The 12,195-nt window shown below is 61.6% G+C and overlaps 1 pseudogene; it reads right to left on the reverse strand.

Moving 5' to 3' along the window:
• Positions 1-1,196: 1,196 nt before the first annotated feature.
• LOC149749613 (uncharacterized) lies at positions 1,197-11,974 on the reverse strand (annotated as a pseudogene).
• Positions 11,975-12,195: the final 221 nt, after the last annotated feature.

The raw sequence follows: 12,195 nt of genomic DNA on the forward strand, positions 1-12,195 counted from the left end.
ACCTGGGTATCTGGGCCCAGAGGGCAGGCTGGCCCAGGGGGCTCAGCGGGGGGGCCCTGCCTGGTCTGGCCATGCTGAGTGAGCAGAGGGCTCACTGCCCCCTCTCCCTCGATGCAGGGCAGACGCTCTGGCTCCAGCTCCGGGACTATCTGGGACTCTCTGGGACCCCCGTGACCTAGCAGCCCCTCGTGCTGTAAGTCTCCCTGGACGGCAGGGCAGCGAGGGAGGCCAGGGCCTGGGTCTGGGCCGACACAGCTCCTGGGGGAGGTGGAGGTCCCCGGAGAGAGCTGCCCTGAGCCAGGCCGGAGCAGTGACCCTGGAGCCGCAGCCCCTGTGCCCCCAGAGCACCCTGCAAGTGTCAGTGGGCCGTGGGGGAGCTGCTGAGGACAGGCCTCCCAACGGAGTGGCCCTGGGGCCCGAGACGAGCAGGGCCCAGCTCCCCGTTTGTAGGGCAGGGTGGGGGAGGGACTGGGGTTCTGCTCGCGGCCGCTGGGCACAGGCTGAATCGCAGTAAATTATCTGATGGTCTTGTCCCCTGTGTTTGGCTGAGACTGAGAGGCTGCGGTATGTGTGGCCCCCCAGGAGGCGTGCGGGAACCTCAGCTTTGTCCAGCCGGCAGCTCCTCTGCCTCTTGGGACCCCGGGGGCATCCTGCAGAGACCTCTGTGTGCTGCAAGAACCCGCCAGTCTAGCACTTAACACATGAAACTTTATTAACATTTAACCAGCAAGGGGGGAAATTGGGACCAAAGGCTGTCCCTTCCCCTGGGAGGGAGGCCTTCATAAGGAATGGCTGGGAGGTGGGGAGCTCATTTGGCCTCTGGATGGGGTTGTATTTCCTGAAAGGAAGTAACTGACTTTGGCAGAGGAAGGGAGGCAGCCTGTTGGGTCCAGCCTGCCCAGCAGCGTCCTCTGCTCTGCCTCGCGGGGCCCAGGTGGCTGCGTGGGCTCTGGCATCTGGCCAGCCGTACCTCCTTACGTGTTTGAGGGTAAGGTCAGTCCACCTGCCTCTGCCACCCCTTGGTGGAGGTGACCTGTTGCTCCCAGAGACACCTCAGGTCACCGAAGTGGCCTTGTGGGGCACGTCTACACCCCAGCTGGCCACATACAGCTCCGAGAAGGCTCGCTTTGCCTTGGGCCAGAATTCTGGACTGGCCAGGGCAGCCCCTTTAGTCATCATCCTGGCTGCGGGTAGGCTCACGGCGCCCTGCCCTCCTGGGGCCCAAATGCAGGCCAGGCCAGGCCCTTCCAGGTCAGGGACTTGTGCTGTGCGAGGGGGGCACCGTCCTCCAGGAAGGCCAGCGTGAAGAAGCAGGGTGCGTCGCTGGCTTCCTGGGGCCTCGGGGTCACTGTGCTCACAGTCACCTTGTCTTCTGGAGGCCCCTGAGCGTCCAGCTTCCCTGTGGATGTAGAGGTCAGGGGTTCGTGGGGACATGCGGGGCCTTGGGGCAGCTCTTGGGGCACTGCCCTGACTCCGTCGTGGCCATGCTGGTCACTGCCCTGGAAGGGGCGCTGGCTGCAGGTGCCACAGGGCAGCAGGAGCATCCTGGGCCTGGCGGCGCTGTCTTCAGCAGGCTGGGCAGAGCTGGTGGCTGGGGCCTCAGTGGCCTTGCAGGGCCAGGCCTGTCATGCGGCCCTGGGGGTGGCCCAGCCAGGCGCTGCAGGGGAAGGGACCCAGCCTTCTGGCTCAAAGCTGATGTCCGCGGGCCACTTGCCTGTGGCCTCATGGTTCACTGGGAGGTTCGGGAAGGAATTCCATCGCCGTGGCCACAGCCGATCCTGAGGGCTCTCCTGGGCTGGGGGTGGACAGGCCAGACTTGGAGCCTCCGAGGCCCCCAGAGGGAGGCCTGCACCCATGGTCCCCTCATGCTGCTGCTGCTCCTTGGCCTTTCGGACGGCTGGGCTGGGTGAGGGTCCGGGCTACTTGTGCTGGGCAGGTGGGCCAGGGAGGGCCAGTCCGTCCTCTCCGGGAAGCATCCTGATGCTGGGAGGGGTAGGGAGAGGCCCAGGGGCCTCGTGGGGAGCTCCTCAGGTTTTGCTGGAAATGAACAGACTGGGTCAGCTTCTCCACCCGGCCGTTCAGCCTGCGCAGAGTGGGCCCATGGGGCCCTGCGTGGCCGCCCCAGCCCAACACTGAGAGCAGCCTTCCAGGCCTTTGACCTCTGGTATCTGCCAGAGGTCCGATGGCTGCCTCTGGTGTGGTGGCTGCCCTGATGCCCAGCCCTGGTGTGATCGGCCGAGTGTTAGAGCAGAAGAGCAGATGGATGGGGGTGAGGAGGAAGGCCTGGGGCTCACCCCACTGCTCACTGCCCCAGAGGGTGACTCGGGAGGAGACCGCAGCTGAGCCCATCTGCGGGGGAGCAAGTCACACTTCATCCTGCATAGCTCAGCCATTGAGGCCTGCAGCTGAGCACTGTGTCATCTTCCAGGGCCCAGGCCCGGGACAGCGTGTCCTGCAGGCCTTCCAGGGGCAGCTTCAGGAAGCGTTCTAGGGCTGCGGATGCTGTCAGGGCAGTGGGGGCCCCACTGGGAAGGCTCAGCCCCCCGCATCCTGGGGCACCTCCAGTGGGCTGCGGCTGTGTTCCACTGTGCGCCACACCTGGGGGTCCAGCTGTGCCTGGGAGAGCCATGGGCAGGGCCATAGCAAAGGGCGTTCTCCGGAGGGCACACTGCTCAGCTTGAGTGCCGTCTGGCCCTCCTTCCACCGCAGCCTGCGTGCTCCATGCTCAGGCCCACTTACTTTTGTGTACCTCGAGGACTGTGTATGCCATGGCCGTGAGCACACGCTTGCCCCATAGGATGTAGGTGTCCCAGAGCTTCAGGGTGAGCAAAAAGGGGGTCTGTGGGGACAGTAGGCACGGAGGGTCAGCTTGAGCAGGGCGCAGTGGGGGTCCCAGCACAGGCTAAGAACCCCCCCCCACCTCGCATCTGCCTCTGGTCCCTACAAACCCCCCAGGCTGCATCAGACAAAGTCCTACAGCTCCTCATCTGGGTGGGCTCCCCCTGGTGGGGTCGTGGCTCCTGGACGAAGATGTTCCTGCTAGGCCACTCAGGGTCCTAAGGGCCTGGCCAGCATGACTACTAACCTGGGGGCAACAGAGGCTGTCCCACACTCGGTGGGAACACCTCAGCGGAGCACGACACTGGTTTGCCTGCACGCAGGGCTGACCCAGCCTGCTGGATGGGAGCCAAGGTGGAAATGGCTGGTCCCTGGGACTTTGAGGTGCTCCGCGCCCACCAGGAAGGCTCTGGGCTGCCCCTCAGACGCCCCTCAGGAGAGGCCTGGCATGTCGGGGGGTGGGGCTGGACCCTCCCCACGCATCAGGAGTGGGGGGCAGGGAGCGCCTTGGGGACCCAGCGTCCCTGGGCAGCCTTACCTGGTCGATGAAGCACTGAAGGAACCATTTGGTGGTGTAAATCCCCGTGGACACCTGCCCCTTGTCCTAATGGCGGACACAGGGGCTCAGGGCCTGCCCGCTGGGCCAGAAACCTCCCTGTTTCAGGGCCCTGTGCAGCCGCCCCCAGGGCCCGGGGGGACGTGCTGCCCATGGGCCTGCTCGGCCTGAGCTCGCCCCTGGCCCCCCAGGAGAAGGAGAATGAAGACTGCAGGAGGGCCAGGCCCCCGAAGTGGATGTGGGACAGCGCCTCTGTGGTGGGGGATGACACTTCCACTCACCAGGTGTTGCTTCCACTGGGGGAGGACGCTGCCTAGAACGTGCTCGTGATAGGCCTGGAATCTCAGCAGTTTTGGGAACCCCGGAATGAAGAAGACTGAGGAGCCCCCGGACCCCCACAAGTCAGAGCCATGCCCAGGGGGGTCGAGTACCGCAGGTGTCCCTGGCAGTGACCCCAGCGTGTGGGGCCCTCCCGAGCCCTGGCTGGACATGCCCTTCCCGGGCAGGACAGCCTGTGAGGCCGGGGTGGCCGGGGCACAGGCCCCGCTCCCGGAAGCCCAGCTCAGCTGGTGCCCTGGGCCAAGGGCCGGGCAGGCATCCGGTCCTGGCACTCGCCCTCCCCAGAGCAGCCACAGTGTGGGATGGGAGTCCCGGTAGTAAGGGACAGGGCGTGCGGCCCACGGGGTGGGGGACAGGGGTGTGCCTGGTTGTTTCCTGGGCTTGGCATCCAGGCTGGGGGCACAGGAGGGGGTGCTGCGGGGCTTTGTCTGGCCATGGGCTTGGAGGGCATTGGGGGATGGCAGGCATGAGGCAGAAGTACCAGCAGGGAAGGGAGAGTTGTCTAGATGTGGCCGGGACTGAGGGCCGTGGCTCCAGGACCCAGAGGGCAGCGTGGGGAGCCAGGGCCCTTCGCTGATGGGGAGATGGACTGGGCTGGGGTCTCCGCCAGCCCTGCTGCCAGGGGAACTCTGCAGGGAGACCCCTGGCCCTGAGGCACACCCAGCAGTCCACATCAGGCACCTACCATGCGTGGCGTGCTTCTCGTCAGTCATCAGCTGGACCAGCGCCCAGAAGGTGTCCTCCTCGCTCAGGAACATCAGCAGGACGGCCACAACCTGTTTCATGCCCTGGCAGTGCCCACCTCCTGCAAGAGTCAGACGCACATGGAGCCCTCCTCTGCACCCTCATCACACTCCCACCTCATCTCCTAGACGGCTCCCACCCGGCTGAGCTCACACCGCCCTGGAGGGGGCCACCTGAGATGCCCTCCGGGCTGGGAGAGCTCCGTGCCTGAGGCTCTGGGCGCTGTCCTGAAGTCTACTTTCTCAGACGAGGCATGCAGGGTGATGGGGTCTGGAGGTCCTGCCGTGAGAGCAGGCAGGGGGCCTGACTGTGGCCCGTGCGGGCCTCGGAGGGCACAAGGCCAGGAGACTGGCCCAAGACCCCACTGTGGGCAGCCTGTGGGGTCCTCTCAGCTGGTGTTCCTGGAGGGAATGTTCTGGAAAGAGCAGGTGGGGTGAGAGCTACCTCCGTGGGGGCCCACAGGCATCTAGGTTACTGGGAACGTCCATCCCTGCTAAGTTTCCGATTAATAATATGGCATCTTCAGGATCAAAACTCAAGTTTCATGACCATAGCGATGCTTATTAGGCCTCGAGCTAACTTGTTACAAAAACTTTCTGCTGAGGCCAGCACCTGGCAGCCCTGCCAAGCGCGGGGCTCGCGCAACCCAGGAGTCGGGGGCCGTTTCTGTCCTGAAAAGCAGAGGTCTGCACCCCAGCCTTTCCGTCTCAGTCTGAGACTGGGGAGCCCCCTGTATCATCTCTGTGACCCTGTGTGCCTGTGTACTGACCAGGGTGAAGACCCCCTGGAAGGGGCAGGGCCTGAGCTTGGGTACACTCACAGTGTCTACATAGAGTAGGCCGCCAGCACATGGAACAGGGCTTGCTGCCTGGGGAAGGGGACACAGGGGTGCTTGTTTCATGCTGAGGATCTTAGTTTCATGTTGTCTGACAAACCCTCATGACAAAACAGGTGTGTTTAAGAAATAAGCCAAAAAAGCAGTGAAGTCTTCAGGGCACCTCGGTGTTAAATATTTTTCAGGAGTAAAGTCTACATGCAATGAAACGCAAATATCCCAGGTATACAGCTTGACGAGTTATTTTCTTTATTTTTGCAGCTTGCACACATTATAGTTGAGTCTCTGGGACGTACAGCCCTGTGGGTTTTCATCCACAGGAGGGGCCACCGCATCTGCGCTCCAGCTCAAGCTCCCAGACCATCAGCCCCAGCAGCCGCTGATCCTTATCCTCCTGGGGCTGTGCCTTTTCCAGAATGTCCTATGAATGGAATCATACATGGGTCTGGATTCTTTCTCTTAGCAAAATGCGTCTGAGTCATCCATGCTCGAGTGAAGCAATAGCTTGTTCCTTTGTGTCCCTGAATCGTAGTCCATTTCATGGAATTCCACGGTTTATCCATTCCCTCGTTGAAGATCATCTTGGTTGTTTCCAGTTTTTAACGATCATGAACAAAGCAGTGAAGATTGCATGCAGGTTTTATGTGGTTGCAAATTTTCCACTCCTTTGGGTAAATACGAAGGAGCGTGACTGCTGAGCACATGGTGCGAGTATGTGCAGTTTTGTAAGAAACTGCCAAGCTGTCTCCCACAGTGGCTGCACCATATGCATCCCCACCGGTGCTGGACGAGAGTTCCTGATGCTCCACGTCCTCGCCAGCACTTTGCGTCTGATTCCATGTGAGTCCTTTAGTGGATATACAATTGGCAAATCTTTTCTCCCACTCTGTAGCTTTCTTTTTCATTCTCTTAACAGTGTCTTTTGCAGAATGAAAGTTTTACATTTAGATTCAGTTGTACTTGTCAGTTCTTTCTCTCATAGGTGTCCTCTCTCTCACCTGGCTGGCCTCTTCCCCAGTGTCCATGGCCTTACCCCGTCCTGACTGTCTGGTTTTCTAATGCCACAAGCAAGTCCCCCCACCCTGCAAACAAGCCAGAGGTGTAAGATAGGGTCCCAAGTTGGGACATGGCCACATCCACTCGTTTGTGTATCCAGTAGGCTGCGTTCTTGGACGACAGTGCCTGGGCCTGAAGTCGAACATATTTACCATCTGGCCCATTACACGAAAATTCCCAGATTTTGTCCCCAGGTCTGTAGATGGGCAGGGGTGGCGGGCACGTCGGGGTCCACCAGGCTCATCCCACACACCCTGGGCTCCTATCTCCGTGAGGCCTGCAGCCTGGTGGCCGTGGGATGATGGATGTGCCAAGGGCCAGTGGCGTCTGACTCGACCTGGGCCTGGCCTTGGAGGTCAGCAGAGACACAGACATACTCTCCTGGCCAAGGCAGACATGGGGCCACCCCACTTCGGTGCCCATGGAGCCCCCTTGGTAGACATATTTCATTGTGAGAGGAGAGTGAAGGGTCCGGGGTGACCAATTGGGCAGCACAGCCCACGTTGGCCTTGCTGATCTCAGCACCGCTGTGGCCAGACCCCTCTTCTCTCTGGGGTCAGGGCTCTGATGAGCATCTCTTGGTCCAGAGTGAGCTTGACCTGCTGGCTAATCATGGGTGCCCCGAATCTGCTGGCAGAACCTGTTCTCCTGCCCGCCCATACGGTCTCCTCGGCAGTCAGGCTTTTCACCCCACACACAGTTACCTGTGTTGGAACAGATTGTTCAGAAAGCAGTGAGGGATTGGGAGAGCCGCTCCCTGGCTGTGTATTAGGGGAGTACAGTAAATGCTTCAGGTGTAGCAACGGGGTCCAGATCATGTGTAATAAAAGAATCCTTGTTTTTTTTTTTTTGCGGTACGTGGGCCTCTCACTCTTGTGGCCTCTCCCGTTGCGGAGCACAGGCTCCGGACGCGCAGGCTCAGCGGCCATGGCTCACGGGCCCAGCCGCTCCGTGACATGTGGGATCTTCCCGGACCGGGGCACGAACCCGCGTCCCCTGCATCGGCAGGCGGACTCTCAACCACTGCACCACCAGGGAAGCCCCACACTTTATTTTTATAAACGATGGAAACGGTCTAAAAGAGCAGAAATATATAACTGAAAACATCAAGATGCGGCATCATTTTGACCCCTCCCACCCGCATTCAGTCCATCTGGGCTCCGGTCCAGCCTGTCTGCTGCCTGGCGCCCCTCCTCTCCCACGGGGCCCTCTGGGGCCCGTTGAGCCTGTCCGGCCGGCCCCCACTCTCCCCTCGGCCTCCCGCCCCCTGCCCCGTGCCCCACACCTCTGCCATTGCTCCTCACGTGCCCACTAGCGCCCCCTCAAGGTTCAGCCAGGCCAGGGGTCGGGCATCCCGCCACCCCAGGTCCACGGCCTCGCCCTTGCCCCTGGGGGCCCTGGGAACCCACTTGATGCCGTAGCGCTCCCGGAACATGATGTGATTTCAGAAAGGGCGGGTCACATCCAGCTCTGTCTGTCTTATAACGGGGGCGTACAGCCTGGCCTGCTCCTTCATTCCCTGTGGGCGGGGCCAGCGTCAGGCAGAGCCCGTACCGACAGCCACAAGTACCGCGAGAGAGCGGGTGCTGGGCGGACCGCCGAACGTGAGCTGTTTCTGTAGAAAGCTCATTTTGCTTGTTTCTGAAGCCAGGGCGGGTTACGAGTGACGCCCACGTGCAAGGCCCAGACCCCTGCCAGTTAAGAAGGCACCGTCCAGGCCAGCTGGACCCCTCCTCCTTCCCCAGCATGGGGCCTTCCAGGATGACAGGGCCCGCCGGCCCTGAGCTTGCCCCCCAGGCTGCTCCCAGGTACGGGTTGGAGGGGGGAGGGAGGGCGGCTGGGCCTCTGTTCCCTGACACTCGCCGGAGTGGCACAGCGAACAGGCGGGAACAGGCTAGGCGGGGCGAGGGCTCACTACCTTCGCCTCTGATAGTCTCTTGCTCCGCGTTTGCCAAGCGTGAATCTGGCACCAGCCAGGCTCAGGGCCCCGGGGAAGGCGGGGGCTCGGGCTCCCATCACCTTGACGCTGAAACAGCCCAGGAGGAGTGCGGAGCTCCACAGCCCTGACACCCTCCTCTCAGACCCCTGGTTAAGAAGGCGAAAAGTATCCTTGGGGCTCCCCTTAGGCCTAACAGACAAGCATGTTTCCAGTTTCAGAGCTTTTTTTGTTCGTATAGAGGGACATCTTGACCTCCGCATATTATCTTGATCTCTGTATGTATCTGCCTGGTTTTCGGGGGACCATTTAAGAGCTTTGGGACTGAGCTTGATTCTGGGTGTGGTCCCACAATTATCAGTGGGTGTTCACCACATTCTTAGCTTCTTAGGTTAACGTGTTTTCGGGCTGCTTGTAGAAGCGTGACCACCACCGTCACACCCACTCTGCTGCATTTACCCTGCTGCTCCTACATGGTCTGGGCACACAGAGCAGCCTCCCCTGGCTATGTGACCTGGGGGTACCCTCGGTGGAGAGGCGGGGCTGAGCGGTGGGAACAGGCTGGGTGCAGGGACCTCTCTGGGGCGATGGGAAAAGACCTGTTTCTTGTCCTGATTAGGTTTGGCTTTGCCTTCTCCTTTCATGGTTTCTGTGGGTGTCTCCTTGCTCTTTCCCCCCTGGTTTCTATCCCTTGCTGTGTGACTCTGCCCCTCCCCCCCCTCAGCTGTCTGGGAGGGCTTATTTTGATTCCAGGTGGCATCTATCCATCTCTGGATCCAGTGTCTGCACTGGGCCAGATGGGATGGGCAGCAGGGGGGTTGTGCAGGGCTTTCCTGCCAGGCGGGCCTGGGGACTGTGAGCCTGGGAGGTGCTAGGAAAGCACTGGAGATGGGCAAGGGGTCCCCGAGGTGCAGCCCTCCCCGCAAGCTTCTGATGGCCTGGCCTGTCAGTGCTGCCCCTGAGCAGGTGGACAGGCTGTACGTGGTATTTCCCTTTGTGTCTGCTTTCACCTTCTCCACATCCAACAGGAGAGACCATACCTGACCTCAAACGTGTGGGGGGGATTCCTTTGTAGACCCGCCACTGCATCTACGGGAGAGAAGCCAGCCCTGAGACAGGTGGGGAGGACTCCGAGGAGGAGACGGAGCGAGAAGCATCTGGAAGATGCTCGGGAGGAGCCGGGTCTGCCTAGACCTGGGCCTGGCCTCTCAAGACTAAGAGTGGACCGTGGCCCCAGCTGCTCCCTTCCTGCGGGTCCTGGGCTGGGCTGGCTGCGGCTCTGGCATCGGATTCTCCCCAGGCCTTGTGGGGCACCCAGGCCAGCGCCTTTCAGGGTCAGGATGCTCAGCCTTCTACCTTCTCACTGCCCTGGTATTTACTCCAGTTCCACAGCATCTTCACCCACTTGTCGGCTTGCTCAATCTCCTGGGCTTTTTTGGATGGAAAATGGGAAATGGTGGTGTTGGCCCAGCTGCCAGCTTCCTAGGGTGGCCCTGATGGGTGTGAACTCAAAAGGTCCAGGAGAGGCACAGACCCCTCCCAGCCCGAGGACACCTAGACGGCTCTGGGGTCAGGGGTGGCAGGGAACCGCAGCTGCGCCCATGACCTCCTCTAGCCAGTACAGCACGGACGGGCTCTTACCCTTGCCAAGTGGGTGCTGAGGCCACCAACACTGAGGCCCTGGGTGCTGAGGCTAGGCAGTGCCTCCTGACTGGAAGGCAAGAGAAGCAGAGTGTGAGGACCTGCACCAGGCTGGGTGCCCGGAAGGCCCCACCCACCCCCATCAACCCCCAGGTCTTAGCCCAGCAGACTCTGGAGGTGGGGGCTGACCCCAGGAGTGTGCTGGCTCGGGGGTGGGCTGCGTGCCCTCGCGGCCCCTGCCCTGCTGGAGAGCGGAGGCCCTGGCTCAGCTGTTTCGGGTGAGTCGCTGCCCAGGGCCTCGCCCTGTTCGAGGCCGCCCTCCTGCAGAGAGGATGCCGCCCTTCAGGAGCCCAGCACCCGCAGCCTGCCTCGGGCCAGCTCCATCCAGGTACACGCGCGTCTCCTCCTTTCTCCCCACACCGTGGCCGGGCCTGGCCTTCTTCCCCGAGTGTCCTCCCAGGCTGAGGGGTCAGGTCGTTTTCCGCTGCAAACTCTCCTGCCTCTGTCACCTTCCCGTGAGCTTCTGAGGCCGGGTCCTGCCTGCCCTCTCCCCCTGCCCATCCCTACAACGCCTGAGGCCATACCTTGCACTACCCTCCGGGACCGTCCCATGTGGCTGCTTGGCTGGGCCCACCGGATTCTCAGAGACCTGTGGCCCAGGCGCCCCTCACGCTGTGGCCACGCTCTGCGGAGCCTGCTGACCAGGCTGAGGCCTCCCTCTGACCCCGGAGGCAGAGGCCAGGGCTGGGCGTGGAGGCCTCGCGGCTGAGGCCCAGGCCTGGACTGGCGCCCAGCCCTGCCCCTACCGCCTCCCCGAGTCCTCTTATCTCCAGCCTGGTGCAGACTCCGACCCGCTGTGGCCACCAGGGGTCGAGGCTCTGAGCTAGGGCGATGGGTCCCGCCTCCAGAGAGGTCTTTCTGCAAATGGAAACCCGCCCCGAGGTGGGAAGGAAGGGCATGCCGATGTCTAACGGCAAAAATCCTAGCCTGTCGGTGACTTTGTACAATGAGAGGTCAGTGTCTTCCCCTGGATCCACTGGAGCCCTTGCCTGGAGTCCCTGAAACCCAGATGGGCCCATGATGAGGGCGCAACCAGGGCCAGAGATGTGGGGAAAGGAGGGGCAGGATGGCTCCCCTGCCCTGTGTCTCAGGGGCTCAGCACCAGACCCGCCTGCTTGAGTGGGAGCTGCTTGGGCCTCCCCTGCTGGCACCTGGCTAGGATCCTGCCTGGGCCACCTGGTGCTGCTTGCTGTGACCCCGACCCGGGCATACCTGCTCCTCCTGGTGAGGATATCCTCCCTGGCTCTGCCTGCTCAGCCTTGGCTGTGATCCCCGCCTGGAACATAACTGCTCCTGCTGCCTATGCTTCCCACTGGGCTGTACCTACACATACCTGGCGATGGGCCCCACCTGGGCCTCACCTGCTCCTCCTTGGCTACGATCTCACCAGGGACATACCTGCTCCTGCTGGCTGTGCTGGCTGTCATTCCCCACCTGGGCCTCACCTGCTACTGATGACTGTGATCCCGGCCTGGGCCTCCCCTGCTCATGCTTGACTCTGATTCCTCCTGGGACATACCTGCTCCCAGGGGCCACGATCCTCAACTGGGCTGCTATGAGTCCTGCTTGGGGGATGTACCTGCTCTGACTGGTGACGATACCCACTTGGGCCTTACCTGTTCTACCTGGCTGTGATCCCCACCAGGCCTCACTTTCCTGGGCTGCACCTGCTCTCAGTGTCTACGATCTCTGCCGCAGCCTCGCCTGCTCGTATTTTGATGTTATTTCAGCTCGTTCCAAGGCCAGCAGGGTCTCCAGCTTCTCCATGTCCGATGTTACAAGACAAAAAAGTCCGTATATTCCAGTGCACTAAAGAACTTCAGGGAACCAGCAAGTTGAAGTTGGCTCCCTTTTGGCAGCTCTCTGGTCTGTCTGATCAGAGGGGGAGAAAACTGTGCCACCAAGGCGGGTGGCATCCCAGTTGGCTGGTCATGGTTTGCACCCACACCTCCTAACACTTCCACTTCCAGACTCCCCTCTCCCAGCTGCCTGAGAAATTCTGTCACAAGGAGATGATGAGGAACAAGAAGGGGGCCAGGAGGCCCAGGTGAGGTGCTGAGCCTCAGCGCAGCGGGGCGTGCTCCTGGTCTCGGGCGTTGAGGAAAGGAGAGGGCAGCTGCTGGCTGGGGAGGGGCTCCTGCAGCTTCCGGGAATCACGTTTCGCTCAGGCATCAGGAGTACGAGCCACAG

Source organism: Delphinapterus leucas, chromosome 3, assembly GCF_059928025.1.
Source record: "Delphinapterus leucas isolate spDelLeu-1000000601 "Yukka" chromosome 3, BTC_Dleu_Yukka2, whole genome shotgun sequence".
Lineage (NCBI taxonomy): Eukaryota > Metazoa > Chordata > Mammalia > Artiodactyla > Monodontidae > Delphinapterus > Delphinapterus leucas.